At 35.9% G+C, this 20,679-nt stretch overlaps 1 protein-coding gene and 1 long non-coding RNA gene across 2 annotated transcripts in view; both read right to left on the bottom strand.

Moving 5' to 3' along the window:
* LOC100367803 (AP-3 complex subunit beta-2-like) overlaps window positions 1-20,679 on the bottom strand; it is a 127,178-nt gene that overhangs the window by 83,175 nt on the left and 23,324 nt on the right. The gene's annotated exons all lie outside the window — the stretch shown is intronic.
* On the bottom strand, window positions 10,505-16,618 carry LOC146734969 (uncharacterized). The gene is made up of 3 exons (XR_014931301.1): window positions 16,595-16,618; window positions 11,893-11,923; window positions 10,505-11,049 (listed from the first exon to the last, which is right to left on the bottom strand). It is a non-coding gene; the product is annotated as an uncharacterized LOC146734969 (long non-coding RNA).

The raw sequence follows: 20,679 nt of genomic DNA, 5'->3' as shown, positions 1-20,679 counted from the left end.
AAATAGTTTAGAGGACACCGAAATAGCCCGATTCAAACATAATTTCTTGTTTTTTCAGTTACAACTACAATAAATCAGAGCAAAATGCATGTTATGATAGCACATTTCACAGGAATGAAAATTATAATAATGAATGTATTATAATTGGTGACACAACATTGTACAACACATGCACGATAATATGAACAGTTTATCCATCACATGACAGTAAATACTATGCATAGTTAATTGGGCCCATATTAGATGAATACCAAGTCAATCAAATTAGAATGTTTTGTCCAGTATTGTCGTCGTCAGCCTCCATCCGTCTAGGAAGACGATGGGTTGCGCCATGATGTGGTTGAACTTGAGTAGCGTATGTGGTGGCTGTAGAGCTCAATCCTTGAGTGACAGTCACTGCCACAGTCCCCGCAGATGAAAACTGAGTTGTCGAGTGAGCTAGTAGATTCTTTACTTCTCAGTCGCTTCTGTCGCTGTCTTTCGTGCCCTGGATTGCTTTGCTGACTGGTTGTCTCCATGCTGAGCGGCCATCGGCATCTCCCATGACTGTGTGTCTATGTGAGTACCCTTGAGGTCTGTTTTACAGATATCAGAGAACCTCAGGTGTGACTGACCAACTGGGCGTGTTCCTTCCATAGCAAGTCCTTTGAAAGACGTATCTTGTCCATACGGCTAACATGACCCAGTCAGCGCAGTCGTCTTTGGCTCAGCATGGCGAAGGTTGATGTTGTCTTGGCCTTGCTGAGAACTTCATAGTTGGTGATCTCGTCCTCCCAGGTGATCCCTAATGGTCGACGTAGGCACCTCATGTGGTAGGCGTTTAGTTTAGCCTCCTGTTTTGTGTAAATTGCCCATGTTTCACTACTGTATAGAAGAGTTCTGAAAACACATGCGTGGTAGTTTTTCAACTTCGTCCTAAGAGGTTTTCGTTCTCCCAGACTCTCTTTGTCTGCTTGGACATCACTCCTGTGGCTTTACCAATGCGAGCATTTATCTCTGCATCAAGGAACAGGTTCTGAGAGATGTTTGAGTCCAAGTATCTGAAGTTGTCGACCACAGCCAACTGCGAGTCATCGATTTGGATGCAGGGTGGTATTTGAGGATCCTGTGCCATTACCTCCGTTTTCTCAATGCTGATTGTGAGCGCGAACTCTTTGCAGGCTTTAGAGAAGCGGCCCATAAGTCGTTGAAGATGGGTGTGACTCACAAGAGCAGCATCATCAGCAAACATTTTACTGAGAGGAACACGTGTGATCTTAGACTTAGCTTGGACACGAGCCCACTTGAAGAGTTTTCTGTTGTGTCTGGTGTGAACGTAGACACCGCCAGATGAAAAGCCGAAGGCGCAGTACAGAAGGAGAGAGAAGAAGATCCCAAAGAATGTGGGGCGAGCTTGCATCCTTGCTTAACACCGCTGTGAATGTTGAATGGTTCAGATGAATCCCTGTCGAAGCTGACAGTGCCTTTCATGTCTGTATGGAAAGACTTGATGAGGCTTAGACGCTTTGGTGGGCAGCTTATGCACTGAAGAAGACTGAATAAGCCACTGCGGTCGACTCCTTGGTAAGGTCTACGAAAGCCAAGTATCAAGGTTGCCACTTTTCCCTGCACTTTTCCTGGAGTTGTCTCACAGAGAAGATCATGTCTATAGTGGAGCGACCTTATCTAGAACCACATTGTGATTCTGGATAACTCGTTCTGCGAGGGAACCAGTATTGACATAGGCAATATGTGACATCAAGTGCATGGTGTGGCTCGGTTTACCATTTCAAACTTCTACAACATATATTCATTGTCCAGCAGGCTTCTATGTTTGATGTAATTCGGCTATGGAGAAGGGGAGACGTTAATCAACTTGTATCATAATGCTGTTGCCACATTAAGTGATTATGCTATCCTAACTGTGGCATCGATGAAGTGTTCACCAGCTTGTATGAAATGATATTTCAATCGCATCATCCATGAGATCATTGACTTGGCTTGGTATGATTTATGTTCCAAAGGCGCTGAATTTGACATTGATGGCCATAGTTTGGCTGTTAAAACCGTTGTTGTTTTAACTAAATGCAAGATGGCAGATAAGATTGCGACAAGATGGTATCACTCTTATCTAAAGTTGTCACAAATGGGTGACTTAACCTTAGTCATTTCTGTGCTGTTGAAAAGCTTTTACACATATAGGTGTCACAGTTAATATTCGTCCACTTCAATGCTCAAATTGTTAATGACGTGGTGTCATGCTTGTAGAATGTGTGACAACATAACATGCATTTCGATCAGGTTTATGATAAACTTTTCAATTTCATTGCTACATTTAATTTTCCTATATTGGAACCCAAACCAAACATGCAAGGTTGTGTCAATATAACAGTTACATAAGATTAAACAATATATAATGTCAGAAGCAATGTGTTCCCTGAATTGTTTTGAGTAGTATAGATAAATTATATTTTTTATTGGGAGGGGGGGGGGCACTTCACCGATATCGTGTGAATAATTGAAATTATAAATGATGTCTTAAAGTGAAGTTGCAATTACGTTACTGCTCTGCTGAAATTATTAGACCTCACAATATAGGTTCTATATTCAAAGTCCTTAATTACATTATATATCTAGCATAACGATCTATACTAAGCACGTGTAAACAATGACATTATGGTGGTCAACATCATTACATTGATCTGCAAAACAATCTAACATAAAATAGATATAATAAATAAATGCCACGTAACTGCAACTATTTTATCTGTTAAAAAAACAATCAAATTTATTTTTTGTTATAAAAAGTTAGCGAAATATCCATGTCAGTAAGTGCCCCCCTCCCAATCCTATAATGAGTGAAGTGGAGTGGGGTGGGTGAGCGTGTCCCGTAGTTTTACTTTCACGCCCAGGAATGCTATTCGCGTAGTAAAAGTAGGGAGGTAGTTTTAATATCTATATACATTATATTTTTCCCTATAATAGACTTATCACTTAAGTGTGATTCTAGCATTCCAGTTGTAGCAATATTGACATCTATATGAAGGTAGGAAATCAAGGTAGGAATTTCAATAATAATAAATCTAGGTTGAGTGTACCAAAATAATGATACTTTCAAAACCGAATAATCACAGCATCATGAAACCCATAATATGTTTGTATAACTTCAACATTAAGAATGTCCGCGTTTTTAATGTATACATGGTCAATCAGCGTTCCACTTTCTGTAGTTGGTAAGGCAACACATTGTTTGAATCCTTGCTTTTCCAAAATGTTCTGCACACTGGAAGACACAAGTATATTTTCGTTGAAATCACCAATAATAATGTTACTTGCAGATATTTTACTCATTTCACAAACCAGACACAATAGGTTTTCTCGAAACACATTAGCTCTATACGACCGCGGTCTATATATAACAGCTACTGACACACGTATGTCTTTCACATAAAAAGCTAAGTACTCCAAATTAGACACATGTAGCTTGAGGAATTCAGTACTTTTATGAATGCTAGAATAAACTGCTACACCTCCATGTGCCTGTTGTTTCAAATCTGATGTTATCTCATTAGATGTATCATAAGATAATGACCGTGGTTTGTGATGAAAATCAAAATCTTTTAATTTCAATTCACTATATAGTTGCCCATCCAGTAGCCAGGTTTCTGTGAAACACATAAAATCAATGTTAACAAATCTTTTATCGCATTTGATGTCTTCAAAATGAGATAATAATCCTTCAACATTGTATAGCAAGATAGAACATTGGCAAGCCTTCTCTGACACTGATTTTGATGTCAAGTATTTTGGCATGCTTAATAGAGCTGATTCAATCTTTTCATTGCAATACATACTCGATTCCTTGAAATCTTGAATAATAAGGCCATCTAATGTCTTAACTCTACTCAAGGCTACATAAGCTTGCCCTGGAGAAAATATTTTATTTAATGATACTACAGCTTTCTCTACTGTTAATCCTTGTACTTTGTGTATAGTGCACGCATAAGCTAGCTTTAATGGATATTGTCTTCTAATGCCTCCGCCATTGTTTACTCTGTCCTCTGATGGCTTTATAGGTGTGCTATTTGGTGATAATACAGAGAAGCTTCCAGATTTACTGCGTAGTTTAGTACCAACCTTCACGTTATCAAACACTACATATATACAGGATGGAAATATGTTATTGTCTTCAAAAGAAATATGTGAAATTTTGCCAAAAACACCATTTACTAGACCATCAGATACATCAATGTTTTTAATTAACATCACACGAGCATTTATAGCCAAAGTAACCGTCTTTGCCAAGTTTGTATTGTAGACTTTAACATAGTTTCTCTCTCTCTGTTCTAGATTTTTAGTTTTAGTATTTCTAGAAAAGTCTTGAGCATTAATACATATAGGGTTTGAACATGTTGCATGAAGCATGTTTATATTACATAGATCTACATCTTTATTTGTTGCAAATATATGCATACCATTGTACTCTTCACCAGTTTCACACAGACGAAATATGTTCACAACACTTGCTGGTAATTCATCAGATTTTCTTCGTGTTCTGACGCTATTTAATGCCTCAGCAAACTGTTGATCTTGCTGCCTTACAACATCTGTTAATTCAGCAATGGCGAAATAATCATTCCACAGATCCATACCTTCGCTACTAACATATAAAGCCTTTCCTTTTACAGGTGGTAATTGATAAAAATCGCCTACAGCAATCACAGAAACATTTCCAAATGGTGAATAGTCACCAGTCTGTTTGATTTGCCTTAATCTCCCATGTATATAACAAAGCAACTTCTTGTCAACCATTGAAATTTCATCAATAATAAGAATCTGCAGACTACTAAGTTTGGAGCGAATGGTGGTTAATGTATCTTGTCCTAGTGGTTGATATGGTAATTTGGCATCAACTGCTATTGAGAAAGTACTATGGACAGTGGTAGCATTTATGTTGAACGCAGCTACACCGGTTGGTGCTGTTAACAGAACAGAAATATCATCTGGATTTGGTAGAATACGAGCAAGAATTCTTGAAGCCTCATAATACACAGCCTTGATAACATGAGATTTTCCTGTTCCTGCTCCTCCACTTAAGAACATGTGAAATGGTGCAACATTCTTGCCATTAGCTTTATCTAAACACCATTGTCGAACAGTGTAGAATATATCACGCTGTTTATCATTAAGTGATCTCATCAATATTTTAGCCTCATTTTTGGACATTCCACACTGATTATATACTTCTTTACAAACGTCTTTTTTATCTTTGTGCAACAAGTCTGGAATTGAATCTTCACTTTCTGATTCATTAGATATCGAATTCGTACTAGCTGATTCTAAACACTCTAATCTTTCTTTCTCGGACTCTGAGTGAATTTGTGCCCATGCATCTTCCAAAGGAGGGCATGACTCAAGCATTTGCTCAGCTGCATCAATAACATCAACATCTTTCTCAAACATTGCTTTATTTCTGTCAACTATAGATTTGACCCTTTCAGGCCAATTGTTCTTGTATTTCACAGCACCAGTTTGATAAAACTCTTCAAATGAATGGAATTGTTTAGGTTTCAACTGGCATTCAGCTCTGTATGGTAAAAACAGTTGCAATATACTTTGATAATGCTTCTCTGGTTGCTTAGTTACTGAAAATCTTGCATATCTGACAACTGCAGGATCAGTTCTTGTTCTCTTTTGCATATAACCTAGACCATTATTAAGTTTAATAACTTTATTGTTATCAATATTTCTTTTTCTTTCTACCTCTGACGTAGGTACAATTCTGTATTCAGAAGCAAAACTTGCAAGACACATGGTATTAATTTTATTTGGTCTATTCTTATAACGATCAAGCATACTTGTCATCCAGATGTTTTCATTGTTGAGATCTCCGCCTTTACTCATGCTCTTTAAAATTGCTAGTGGAAGACTCATTTTAATTGGATTATCGCCTGTAGGAATAAATTGTACTTTTCTTGAGCATTCTTTTAACCTCAAATTACAAACTCTGTATACAGCTTCCTGAGCACTCAACTCACGGTTGTGAAGATATACACCTCCAATTTTTTTCATTGCAAGTTTTGCATCCATATTCCCTTCTTTTGATGCTTCCCTCTGTGCATGATCTAACAACAATCCCATTTCTCGTTCCGCTTTTGAAATGTAGCTAATAATATACACAACACAACTGTAGGCATCCACAATATATTGTATGTCCATATTTGCATTCCAACATCTCAGAAGATCTTTGTTATATTGATTTACCCAAACATCAGAAGGTTGCCGTTTTAAAACTATGCTTGTTTTTTTTGTCAACACGCCACATGCTTTCTCGAAGTTTTCTTGGGTTAATTCAATGTAAGCAAACAAGGATGAAACAGATGTGAAGTTCTTTTCAGAATTCAGTAGTATATTCCAGATTTTTGTCAGAATTGCCATGGCTGTATCTTTAGTCATCTCATTTTTTTGGTCTGTTTCTTGATATTCTGATTCACTATCAACATAATTCTGTATGACATCATCAGTTTCAATTGTTTTCTCTTCTTTGTCATTAGATTTGTCTGCATCTGTTCGAACAATAAAGCTTTTTTCTGAAGGTGGGCGTGGGAAATTAAATCTACAAGTAGTACCAAGTTTTCTGCAAGTTTTTGAATGTCTTGTACTGTGTTTTTGTACGCTATTCACAATCTCATTAAGTTCTTCATCTTGTTCCGGAGATGGCATTTCACAAGTGACATATTTGTCCACAAATGTTGTTACTTCTTCGTCATCATCTTTATCAATAATTGGTGCATCCTTCACCCAAAAAAGACAATGTGTATGAGGAGAACCACGTTGCTGAAATTCAACACGGTAAAAATAATCTACTATTTCGCCAATAGGTGCTGCAGGTGACATTATTAACTGTTTCAAAAAGGAGTGGAATCTGTGTTCAAACATTCGAGCTGCAGTTACAGGGTTGTTTCTTAATACAGAACATTTTTCAGACCAATCAAGCTCTTCAAAACTTCGTGTATCACCTTCTTCTCGAAGAATACATTCAATTATTTCAGGCCATCTCGTGTCAGCAGATGAAAATGAACAAAACCATGTAGGTATACCAAGCTGTCTTAACATTGCAAATAAATCTTTCTGTGCACTTTGCCAAAAAGGGGGTGTTCCACGGATGGGTTTCAAAAACTTGTATCCCTCATTGTGCTTCAGAATGTCAGTCAATGACTGTGAATTTGTTAGAGTTGCAGCTGTCACAGATTGACCACCTGCTTTACCAGAACCTTTGCGTAAGGCAATAGACACATTTGAGACAACTTGTTGTACTTCTGACAAATACTGAGCATAAAATATAAAATCTGTATTTTTTGCAAATCTACCATCTGCATTCATCAAACGAGTATGCAGATATCTTGACAATGTGATTTTTTCAGTGCGTTTGTCATGAAATGTTGGTGATCCTTCAGGATACAATACAGGAAAAGACTTTGCTTCATTACCCTCATCCATTAACATTTTAACTGGACTATTTCCTTCAGCAGGGGCAATACAAGATATTTCATCAGAAGGTTGATCAAGAACTTCGGGTCCAACATCAACTGGTTGAAGACATGTATCTAAAAGTAATCCATCTTTTTCTTCTTCATTGTCCGCAAAATCTCTATTTTTTTCTTCAAAATGCTTTGAGGCACTATCTTCGCTATCTGGTGTTTCAATTTCTTCTTCAATTTTTGCTAAAGGATTAACCCAATTTTTGTTAAAACAAACATCACTATACCATTTATTGTTCTTCTGGAGATATACTAATGCATTCTTTATATGAGCCTCATTTACAAAGTGATACTGATAATGGCCCTTGTATGTTAGTTTCCGCTTCAATTTTACTTTTATCATTTGGTCATCTGATTCACATCTTGGTAAAATGGATGTAGCTTTATCAATGCTAGAAGGGACACATACAACAGGTCCATGAACACCATTCTGTCCACCTTTTGGTAAAGCCAACAGTTTCATAAAAGGTATGTGCAATGCCACCAAATGTTGTTCAAGAGAGTTTAAGCATTTTAATTCATCTGGAATAGGCTTCAGATTAAGATTGTTGGTAACTGCTTCACATGGAATTTTACCACTCAGAATTTTCCTTTGACAAGTAAAACAAATCCATAATTTACACTGTCCATTTTTCAAATATAAACATTCACTATCACTAGTACATTTGTGTAGGTAATCTTCAGTAATACACGTATCCGCAATTAATGCAACATTCCCACCTTTTTTGGTGTACATCTCTTTTTTACAGTGAATAACTTGATTTCTGAAAAGTCGCCGATGGCATACTGCACAGACAAAATCTGGACCATGGGCAATTTCATTTCTAAACATAGCCAATACATTTGTAAAATGTCGTTTCTTATTTGATTCTATTAATCTCTTGGTGGTTGTTCTATTTAAAACATCTTTTCTATGCTGTTCATTCTTTTTATTTGTTGTAATACTCCTTGCTTTCACAGCTTCTCTGTGCGACAGATTATATTTATATTTTGCTCTACTCCTTGTCTTACAAACTTCCCTATGTATGTCATTCTGTTCATATTTCACTTTGCTTCTTGCCTTTACAGATTCTCTGTGTAATTCATCATTTTTATATTTAGTAATGCTTCTAGATTTCACAGACTCCCTGTGTAATTCATCGTCTTTATATTTAGTAATGCTTCTAGTTTTTATGCACTTCCTGTGTGATTCATTATCTTTATATTTGCCAATGCTTCTAGTTTTCATAGACTCCCTGTGCATTTCGTCATATTTATATTTTGTAATGCTTCTTGTCTTCACAGCTTCTCTGCGAGACTTATTATTTGCATAATGTTGAATCATGTTCTTTTTTTTTCTTAGGCAAAAACTGTCATCATTGTAATATCGCTCTCGCTCTTTCTCTAGTTTACGTTTTTTACCCACATGTTGCCCAGCTTGTTTAGCACTTTGTTTTCTTTGAAAATATTCTTTCAAACTTTTAAGATGGGCACGTCTGCCCCTAGATCGTGTAATTTTTGCTGGTTTAGTTAAAGTATTTGGTACATCATCTGACTCTATATTGCTATCATTTTTAAATAATTTCATTGTTGTTCCAATATCAGTTTCTGTGCTTTCTAGACGTCTTTTCTTCATTCCAATTTTTGACACCCTGTCTTGGTCTATAATATTGCTCTGGGAGCAGTCACACAACACATCACCAGCATGCTTGACACATTCAACCACTTCATAATGTATTTCCATGGCGTGTTTTAAGTATATTGCTTTTCCATTATTGGATACACTCTTGTTAAGCTGATAGTTGGAGTATTTAATCCATTTACCTCGGCTAAATGTGCAAATATCTGTTCTTAATAGATCAGCAGCTCCAAGTATTTCAACTTCTGTTGCCCACGTTTGAGCATATTGCATACCAGATACTATAATGTAATCATCAACAGACTCATGGCCTGGTCTTAAAAAGGGGTAAAATACAGGGTTATTTTTCTTTAGATGATTTACAATGGCTAATCTGATTTGCATGTGGTTATCCTCACTTCCAGATAGTACATATGACAAAGCCCGGAAAAAACAATTACCATCCCCTTGGATAGATTTGGTTTTGCATGGTTCACCCATTTCAAAATTTTCAGTATGAAACCCAAATCTTTCTCTTTCATTTTGTAAACTAAGTTCAGTGCACAATCTTTGACACATCTCAGAGGACAAGGGTTGATATAAAAAAGGTGTATGATCTGATTCAACTAACTCCACTTCATTATCTGACTGAGTTTCAGTGTCAATAACATGATACTTTTCAGCATTAACATTTATACCCGTAACTTCAAACTGTTCATTTTCATGCACGTGCATGGATACAGCAAGATCACAACAATGTTTATACACCATCTCAATACTACTGAACTTGATTACTATGCTTAATCCATCAGGTGCTACCATGCCTTTGGAATTTCTTGAATGTGAATCAAAGATCCAATAAAATCCATCATTCTTGATCACAGCAAATGCTGCTCCGCCAAATATAACAAAGCATGAATTATATTCAGTTAATGATATATCAAGTGCATTGTCAAATGATGTAAGAAATGTGTTCTCATCATCACTTTCACCAATAATACCAAATAATGAGTCACCAACACTCAAAGTAAACTGGGTGTCAAATAAATCAACTGTTTGTGGTAATTCTGTCACTAATAACAGTTCTGAATTAACAGTTGTAGACTGTTGTAAAAAGCCATACAATTCATTACCAGTTTGCAGTATTATATCCAAGTCTTCCAATTCCCATGAATCTACACATTTGATTTGACTGAATATCATAGAAACTAAGCTATTTGCAACACACTGTTTTCCACTGTTATCTAAAAATTGATGATGACCTTGATGAAAACTTCCTTGTACTGAAGTTTTTAGCATGAACTTATTACCTGTTGTCTGATCATTAACATTTCCAACTGAATCATTTAACAAATGAATTTGCTCTAATGAGAAACTCTCTGCAACATTATTTGTTTCTTCATCATGTACTTTATTAAAAATACTTCCAGCACTAATTTGCGACTCGTTCTGATCCCGAAAGATAATACTTACAGATTCATTCTGATCCCGGAGGACAATACTTTCTGATTCATTCTGATCCCGAAGGACAATACTTTCTGATTCATTATGATCCCGAAGGACAATACTTTCTGATTCATTATGATCCCGAAGGACAGTATTGCTATGATCCCGAAGGACAGTATTGCTATGATCCCAAAGGACAGTATTGCTATGATCCCGAAGGACAGTATTGCTATGATCCCGAAGGACAGTATTGCTATGATCCCGAAGGACAGTACTTTCTGATTCATTATGATCCCGAAGGACAATACTTTCTGATTTATTATGATCCCGAAGGACAGTATCGCTTTGATCCCGAAGGACAGTATCGCTTTGATCCCGAAGGACAGTATCGCTTTGATCCCGAAGGACATTGGTTGGTGGGTTTCTACCCAAAGCCAACCTCTTCTTTAGAGCTTCACCTCTCTTCCAACCTTTCTTTCGAGGCATCTGAAAGATACAATTGTCAAAATACGAGTGATTTATTTAATATATTTGCTAAATTGAGCACTGTTTTTACTTACAAGAGATAGGTACATTGTTATTAAAATACAGATGCTACCTGTGTCAATTTCATTAGCAATACTGCTAATTTGCAAGCAAAACAGTGAGATAAATTGCAAACTTGCATTGTGAGTTTTTTTCCTTCACAGTTAAATACCACACAGCTGTCTTGAATTGGATCATCACACAAATGCATGTACATAGGTCTGATGTCTGTGTTTATGATTTTTGAAGTTTATACAGTTGTTAATAAAGAGCTAAACATACACTCATATCTACCCCTAAACATGTTCAAACATGATCAAAGTGTTTGTGTGAATGAGATCTGGTTGTAAAAAATGGTTGATTTCAAAAATATGTTACCTAAAAATTGTGGACATACAGCTGTCTTGAATTAGAACACTATAAAACTTTATTTACTGTTTAGAATGTCTATTGAATTACTAAACTAAAAACCTGATTGGTCCAGATATGTATGCATAGGCTAGAAAGATTGACACATATATATATCAATTCCCCAGTTGAGTGACAAAATGATCTACATATAGCACTAACTCCCACAAACCATGTGAACTTGGATATATTTTACCATAATGCTGACATGCAGTAATAATGTGTATAAATATCAATACATACTGAGCAGTATATAAGCATATATCCAGAGTTCACACTTCATTATTAATGGCTAACAAAATGTGCACATGTTTGATACATAATTTTTAACCAAATTAAAACTATATAAGGTATAGATCATAACAAATTCAACTTTCATGCCTAGACATATCTTACCTTTCAATATACAGGAATAGATTGTTATAGACTGCAAGAGAAATATACAGAACTGTTAAATTATGCAACATAGTGAATTTACAATTATTATAGTAATGTGACGGTCAACACAGCAATTTTTGGTATTAATACAGATAAATGGCAAACCTACACAGGAAAGTGTAACAAACAACTCTTTAATAAACATAATAAAAAATATTCACTAAATCTCTATTCACTAAACTATTCACTCTTCGCTACAAATTATTTAAAAAATTGTTCGCCCTGTTAATTGATTCAGGTTGATTTCAGGAAACGTGAAATAGCAAATCATTACAACCAATGATTATTGACAAGGGGTCATTAACTTGACCAGTGGCTGAAACCGCAACATGCAGTTAGTACAATAGGTCAAAGGTCACAATACAAAATAAAACAAGTCAATGACACGTCCCCGTTGCGTTCATATTTGAGTGACATATACATTCAAAGCAGCACTAATATGGATGTTGAACTGCATTCAGTAAAACAAAATAGCCACCAGTCAGCCATTTTTAACACAATCCAAACAAAAATTTAAAGTAAATTTGCCCACGCATGACTAAGATTCAGTTCCGGTATGGTGAAAATGTGCAATTTTTGTAAATTTTTGACCTTAAAAGGACTGGCCCAAATGCACAGGCATATGTATGATATAATGTATGATGTGTATGTGAAGTTTGAACTTGATCTGTCCAGGAATGTCCGAGATATGGATCGAAAACTAAATTCTTTAAAACAAAATGGCCGCCAGTCGGCCATTTTGAACTTGATCCAAAAAAAAAAATGACGTGCATCAAGGTCCTATTATGTTTAATGTAGGTACTAAATCTGAACAAAATCCATCCATGCATGACTGAGATCCGGTTCCGGAATTGTGAAAATATGTGATTTTGATGCATTTTCGGCCTTAAAATGGCCATCATTCAGCTATTGTTAAGCGGATCATGAAACAAATGCACATATCTATTTGTGACATGATGTACCATGTGTGTGTGAAGTTTGAACTTGATCAATCCAGACATGTCTCTGATACGAATCCAGAACTGAAATCTTTAAAACAAAATGGCCGCCAGTCGGCCATTTCGAACTTGATCCGGAAAAAAAAAATGACGTGCATCAAGGTCCTATTATGTTCAATGTATGTACCAAATTTGAACAAAATCCGTCCATGCACAACTGAGATCCGGTTCCGGAATGGTGAAAATGTGCGATTTCAATGCATTTTCGGCCTTAAAGCGGCCGCCATTTGGCTATCGTTAATGAGATCATGAAACAAATGCACATACATATTTGTGACATGATGTACCTTATGTGTGTGAAGTTTGAACTTGATCAATCCAGGCATGTCTCTGATACGGATCCAGAACTGAATTCTTTAAAACAAAATGGCCGCCAGTCGGCCATTTTGAACTTGATCCAAAAAAAAAATGACGTGCATCAAGGTCCTATTATGTTTAATGTAGGTACCAAATTTGAACAAAATCTGTCCATGCATGACTGAGATCCGGATCCGATTTTGATGCATTTTCGGCCTTAAAATGGCCGCTTTTCGGCTATCGTTAATCGGATCATGAAAAAAATGCATGTGCATATGTCCCATATAATGTGTGATGTATGAGTGAAGTTTGAACTTAATCGGTCCATGCATGTTCGAGATAGAGGTGAGATACAACGCACGGATGCACGGACGCACACAGGGCAAAACATAAGTCCCTGTTTTCGGACTACGTCCGAACGGGGACTAACAAGCAGCCTGTCAGCTGAGATAGCCCCGATGTTAGCTGTTCAAAATTAGATATCATCATGAATTGAACAAATCTCAGATAGGTATACCTGAGGTACCTATATGTATGGTATCCAAGCAATAGGCTCAAAATCAACCATTAGATCGTCAAGTACACACAAGACGATTGAAATATCAATGCAACATACCCACAAATAACAAAAATAGCAATTAAGGACCAGCAAGAAAATTTGGTAAAAAACACATGTGCAAAGAACCGGATAACTCCAGGTTTTGAAATTGTTAACACATACATTGGGGTAACCCTGAATCACTGGCCCCCGGCCAATATTTCCCCGGCCAAATTGAATGACCCCCTGGCCAATGAGCCATTTACATGTTTTTCTCACATATTTTTATACATTTAACACCACTAGCCAATCTCTGGCTCAGGCCAAATTGAATGGCCCCCTGGCCAATGAGCCATTTACATGTTTTCTCACATATTTTTATATATTTAACACCACTAGCCAATCTCTGGCTCAGGCCAAATTGAATGGCCCCCTGGCCAATGAGCCATTTACATGTTTTTCTCACATATTTTTATATATTTAACACCACTAGCCAATCTCTGGCTCAGGCCAAATTGAATGGCCCCCTGGCCAATGAGCCATTTACATGTTTTTCTCACATATTTTTATATATTTAACACCACTAGCCAATCTCTGGCTCAGGCCAAATTGAATGGCCCCCTGGCCAATGAGCCATTTACATGTTTTCTCACATATTTTTATATATTTAACACCACTAGCCAATCTCTGGCTCAGGCCAAATTGAATGGCATACATATAAAATATGTTTTTTGAAATTCAGTCCCTCATCCCCTTGGCTTTTATCACCAATTTTTTCGTCGCCAGAGTGATTTACATCATCAATTTTGTTTCAAGAGCGTCTCTAATAAATAACCTATCTAACCGCTGGACTGAATTAATGATATTATCAAAAAATCATAGAAGATTTGGCGAAAATCGGTCGTTTTTGACATCAACATATTTTCGCTCAGAAACGCAATGGCGATAAGACTCATTTTCAAGGACGCAGGTTGTTTGGATAGGAACGTTTCCTTTGTTTTGGGTTCGTTGTGAGTCTAGAGACATAACAATGTTATTGTTAGAGAATATAGAATATGTTCTGTTTCAATACAGGAATTTGATATGCCAATTGGGCAATTTTAACAATTTCCTACTGGAGCATCCCACTATATAAATAGTCCTCTTTTGTCCAAAAATTGGCAATGGTACTAGCACAGAATGGACTTCCTGTTCTGCGCGTCTTTGATTGTAGCAATGTTCACGCCACTGTACGAAAATATGCACACTCGCGAATTTGACAACATTCACTTGAGCGTTTTAATATGGTGGAGGGATATAAGAAAATAGATAGAAATACCAGTTACATCACTCATGCCGATTGATGATTCAATTGCTGGCTGGGATAGATGTATTTAGTGTTTATTTCTATGCTATATGTCTACACTTGCGATTCTCAATTTCGATGTGTAAAATTATATTTTTAGGTTTCTTCTTTTAATATTCTCACGTTTACTTGGTCGTATTTTGTATATACCAGTCAGACACTGACAACAAGTAAGTAAATGGGCCTGGACTCGAGGTCCCAGAGAAAGCGTCAACGTACAACATTAATGAACTAAATTTACATTACAATCTCATGCTTACATTACAATCTGATTTATGCTGGAGAACTAAGCATACAAGTACTGTGTACAATATACTGCGAAGTGGAAATAATATACTTATTTAACCGTTGATTTTTGTACAAAACTCCAAAAACACAAAACAAACAACATACAACAAAAAAACAAAACAAAATACCAAGTATAAAAAAATACAAAATAAATGTCAGTGAACACACTTTTTATAAAAAAAATTGCAGTTTGCAGCCTCTATGAACAAGTTCACAACCTCTAATATTGCAAAACTGTTAGTTGTGAACTGTACATTGAATCTTATTAGGATTTTCACATAAAGTTACACAGAACGAAAAAAAATTCAATAATAAGACAAGGAAAAATATTGCTTTTTTGTCAAGGCTATATAATAAATTCTCTTATCCTGGGGGTATTTTTGTGGGTGTACAAGTAATATGCATAAAAATTATCAACAAATGTAATCATAGTACAATTGTAAAGTAAACAAAATTATCTAGTGATTTTGGATTTGTTGGAAAAGTAGCCGAAAGGCTGTGACATTGTCTATTTGGTGATGAGAACTGCCAAGCCAGTTTTATAAAATAGTGAACAAAAATTTTCGTAAAAATTACCGACCACGAAAGACGCCCATCGCGAAATGTCTCTATATTACTGTCGAGTCATGGTAACTTGTTGGCCAATTCACTTCCGCGTTTTACGTACATTGGCTAGTGGCGTTAAATATATAAAAATATGTGAGAAAAACATGTAAATTAATAACTCATTGGCCAGGGGTCGGGGCCAGAGATTCGAGTTACATTGCTAGTTTTGGGAATTGAGGTTTGACCTTTCTAAATAATCGACACTATAAAATAGCGATATTGTTCAATTAGTTCACCCATTAGAGCTGTAAAATAATGTCTTTGTTTGTTTGTGACGCTCAAATGACACGTCTGTGACTTTCTAAATTTCCAAATGTATTTGGAATGTGCAATGCTTTCAGAAGTTGAACACGATGCACGCACTTCCGGTCGACATGACTGGGCGACGCCATGATTGTTTTACACGATAAATGACTAGAAAATGCACAAAATCTATCATACTTAATATCTTACACCGAAAACTGGACTTGAGAATGCGACTACTAGACCTTTACATTTCGGATACGTTCACTTATAGTAACATATATTGTCATATATTATCAATATTCAACATTTGAATCTCCGATTATAAAATAAACGTGTACTCACCAAAACGAAAGCGCAGCATATAAACTTCGACCGCCTGGTGGCGCTATATAGTTTTCACAGTCACGGCCTGAGAGACGGGTCGTTGTCCAAGTCCAACATTCTTAGTTATACCATGGAACTATAAACCAGTTCCATGGTTATACTAGTAATTAGTAGTGCAATAAAATTTACGAAATCAAATCACACCTAGTTTTTTTCAGATTGATTTGTGGAAATTTTATGCCTTTATTTTAATCGTGTTCAAATGCAAAAATGTGCATATTTTGTACACGAATTAAAGTTATATAAACTTGTAGAGGCTGTAAATATAAACGACGCTCAATTGATTGTCAATGTTTTATCGAGTACATGACATGATTTATGTACGGTTTATACTAAGACTATACATGTGTTGTAATTTGATCAAAATTAAAGTACGCGTCTGTCACTGCTAGACCGTCGTTTTATGTAACTGTTATGATATGACAGTTTATACCGGGCATACTCTGTCCCGGGACTCGCCCACACAGATGTAAACAAAATATTATACATATTAATTTTATAACCAGAACTTCACATGACTTAGACGTCTCTGGTATCATATTGACAACATAATTTTACAACATATATATAATAATAATTATAAGTTATTAAACTAAGTACAAGATAGAATGCGAGAACTGGGGCACATGTGCAAGAAAATATTTAAAATGTTTTGTTTATGGTGCGACAATTAACGGTTTCAAAAATGACTGTAGGTTCCATCATGTAAGTTCCGTGGTTACATGCACTTCTAGTATAATGTGCGCCCTCTATGGCAGCCAGGCCGCAGTAACTTCTTAATACATCTCCGCAATGAAGCCTCATATTTTAAGCTGAATGACATGCGTTATATTTTAGTATTTAAAATGTTTTCACGCTATTTCAAATGTGAACATCCTGACGGTGAACCTTGTTATTTAAATACACGCATTGCCGGATTAGTGAGTCACAAGAAATTAATTCATCCAATAAAGAAAGAAACTGTATAATGAAATCACTGCAATCGCCGCTATGTTAACCAGCCAGAAAACAACATGCTTGATTTAAATTACTATGACAAGCAGTAAACTACAGAAAGAGTCATGTCTAGCAAATATCATCAATAAAATCTTTAACGATCATGTGACCTTGGCCGCCATATTGGATTTTCTGAAAATGACAAAAAACTTTTAAATTTTTTTTTTTTTAAAATGGCTCATTCCTATGATTAGAAATTTGCTTTGCAGCACCTAAGTTGATAGCTCTACAAAGTTAATGAAGCAGATTTTTGAAAAATGGCTTTCTTTAGCAGCCATCCTGGATTTAGTAAAAAGTGAAATTACGCTATAAGTCATGAACAATTTGCCAGATACAACATACAACATCTGTTGGCATACAACATCTGTTCAATGCGGTGATTATGTGTTCATGAAAATATTTCCCATGATTCAAGTGGTTTTGGCTGCCATCTTGAATTTATCCAAAAAATGTAAAAAAAAAATCAAAAAATCATTTTCTTAAAAACTGCCCGCTTGTTTGACATGCAATTTAGCATATAGTATCTCTCTTGATAGCTCTACAAAGTTACTGAAACAGATTTTTGAAAAATGGCTTCCTTTGGCAGCCATCTTAAATTTAGTAAAAAGTGAAATTACGCTATAACTCATGAACAATTTGCCAGATTTAAACCAAAGTTGGCATCCAACATCCGTTCAATATGATTATGTGTACGTGAAAAAATTCCCCATGATTCAAGTAGTTTTGGCGGCCATCTTGAATTTATCACAAAAATGCAAAATACCTCAAAAAAAAATCATCTTTATTATGAATAACATTGGACAGATGACTATCAATGGTTATGTCTGCTGATTCCAGTGTGGTTCATAAACCAAAATACCAGAGGACTTGTTAAGAACATTGCATTCTAGACATGAAACGTTCGTCAAATAATCACATCGAGCAAGTGCAATTTGCCATCAGCCATGCAGGCTCGAAACCCGTCATCGCTGCTATGCAGCTATATTTAGGGTTTCGAGCCCTATGGGGCGAAACCCTATTGTAATTGCTTTGATTATTATTATTATTATTAGGGTTTCGAGCCCTATGGGTCGGAAACCCTTTTGTAATTGCTATGTTTATTAGGTTTTCAAGACACATGTCTTGGAAACCTATTGTAATCGTTATGTTTTTTATTATTCCGCCAGATTTTTTCGCTAAGCGCCATTTCGACACCGTTGCACATATCTGGAAAATTTTTTCATATGTTTGTAAAGGTTGATGAGATCTAGTGCATATCCTAAGATGACGCATGTTGGTCACGTGGTACGGCGGCCATTTTGAATTTTAGGCTAAAATTGGCATGCTCATTTAAACACCTTTCTGAGGGTCTAGGAGTCTCAAACTTTCGTTTAAAAGAAGCATTGGCCCTAGAGCTACGTATTTCATGAAAAAAAAGTTGAACGGTCATGTGACTTTTTTTTCTAGAATTTTCTGAAATATTGTTTTGCATCTCATTTGCATAATTTTGATCGTATCAAAATTCCACGCAATAATTTTGAAGAACATCATACATACTACAGATTAATCAAAGAATCATGCAAATGCGACCAGTAGTTTTGGAGCAGTTGATTTATGAATATTTTTCACATTTTATATAAAATAGTCAGCAATGTTGCATTGTGGGAAAGGGGGGAGGGCCCATATACGATACACATTGAATTGACATATATTGAGAACTATTGCACATACAAACATGGAACTAACGCTATATTGAAGACATTGGACAAGAAAATTGACCAAAACATTGGATGACCATATATGGTCATAGAACTCATTAAATATGCATGTCTCTAATATCTCAGGCACTACTGCAAGTACAAACATGGAACCAACGCTATATTGAAGACATTGGCCGAGAGAATTGACCAACATATTCGATGACCATATATGGTCATAGAACTCATTAAATATGCTTATCCATAATATCTCGAGCACTTGTAAAGATAGAGACATGTACCCAAATCTATATTGAAGGCATTGGACAAAAAAATTGACCAAAATATAAAATGACCATATATGGTCATAGGACTCATTAAATATGCATGTCTCTAATATCTCAGGCACTATTGCAAGTACAAACATGGAACCAATGCTATATTGAAGACATTGGACAAAAGAATTGACCAACATAGTTGATGACCATATATGGTCATAGAACTCATTAAATACGCATATCCATAATATCTCGAGCACTTTTAAAGATATAGACATATGCCCAAACCTATATTGAAGACTTCGGACAAGAGAATTGACCAACACATTCGATGACCATATATGGTCATAGAACTCATTAAATATGCATGTCTCTAATATCTCAGGCACTATTGCAAACACAAACATGGAACCAATGCTATATTGAAGACATTGGACAAAAGGATTGACCAACATATTCGATGACCATATATGGTCATTGGACTCATTAAATATGCATATCCATAATATCGCGAGCACTTTTAAAGATAGAGACATGTACCCAAACCTATACTGAAGGCATTGGAAAAAAGAATTGAGCAACATATTAAATGACCGTATATGGTCATAGAACTCATTAAATATGAATGCCTCTAATATCTTAGGCACTGTTGCAAGTAGGAACATGGAACCAATGCTATATTGAAGACATTGGACAAGAGAATTGACAAACATACCCGATGACTATATATGGTCATAGAACTCATTAAATATGCAAGTCCCTAATATCTCATGCACTATTGCAAGTACAAACATAGTACCAACACTATATTGTAGATATTGAACAAGAGAATTGACCAACACAATCAATGACCATATATGGTCATATAACTCATTAAATATGCTTGTCCCTAAAATCTCGGACACTATTGCAAGTATAGACATGCAACCAACACTATATTGAAGACATTGGACAAGAGAATTGAGCAACATAGTATATGACCATATATGGTATTAAATATGCATGTCTCTGATATCTTAGGCACTGTTGCAAGTAGGAACATGGAACCAGTGCTACATTGAAGACATTGAACAAGAGAATTGACAAACATACC

This window comes from Saccoglossus kowalevskii, chromosome 13, assembly GCF_978046115.1.
Source record: "Saccoglossus kowalevskii chromosome 13, keSacKowa6.1, whole genome shotgun sequence".
NCBI lineage: Eukaryota > Metazoa > Hemichordata > Enteropneusta > Harrimaniidae > Saccoglossus > Saccoglossus kowalevskii.
This window is presented reverse-complemented; position numbering and strand designations above follow the sequence as displayed.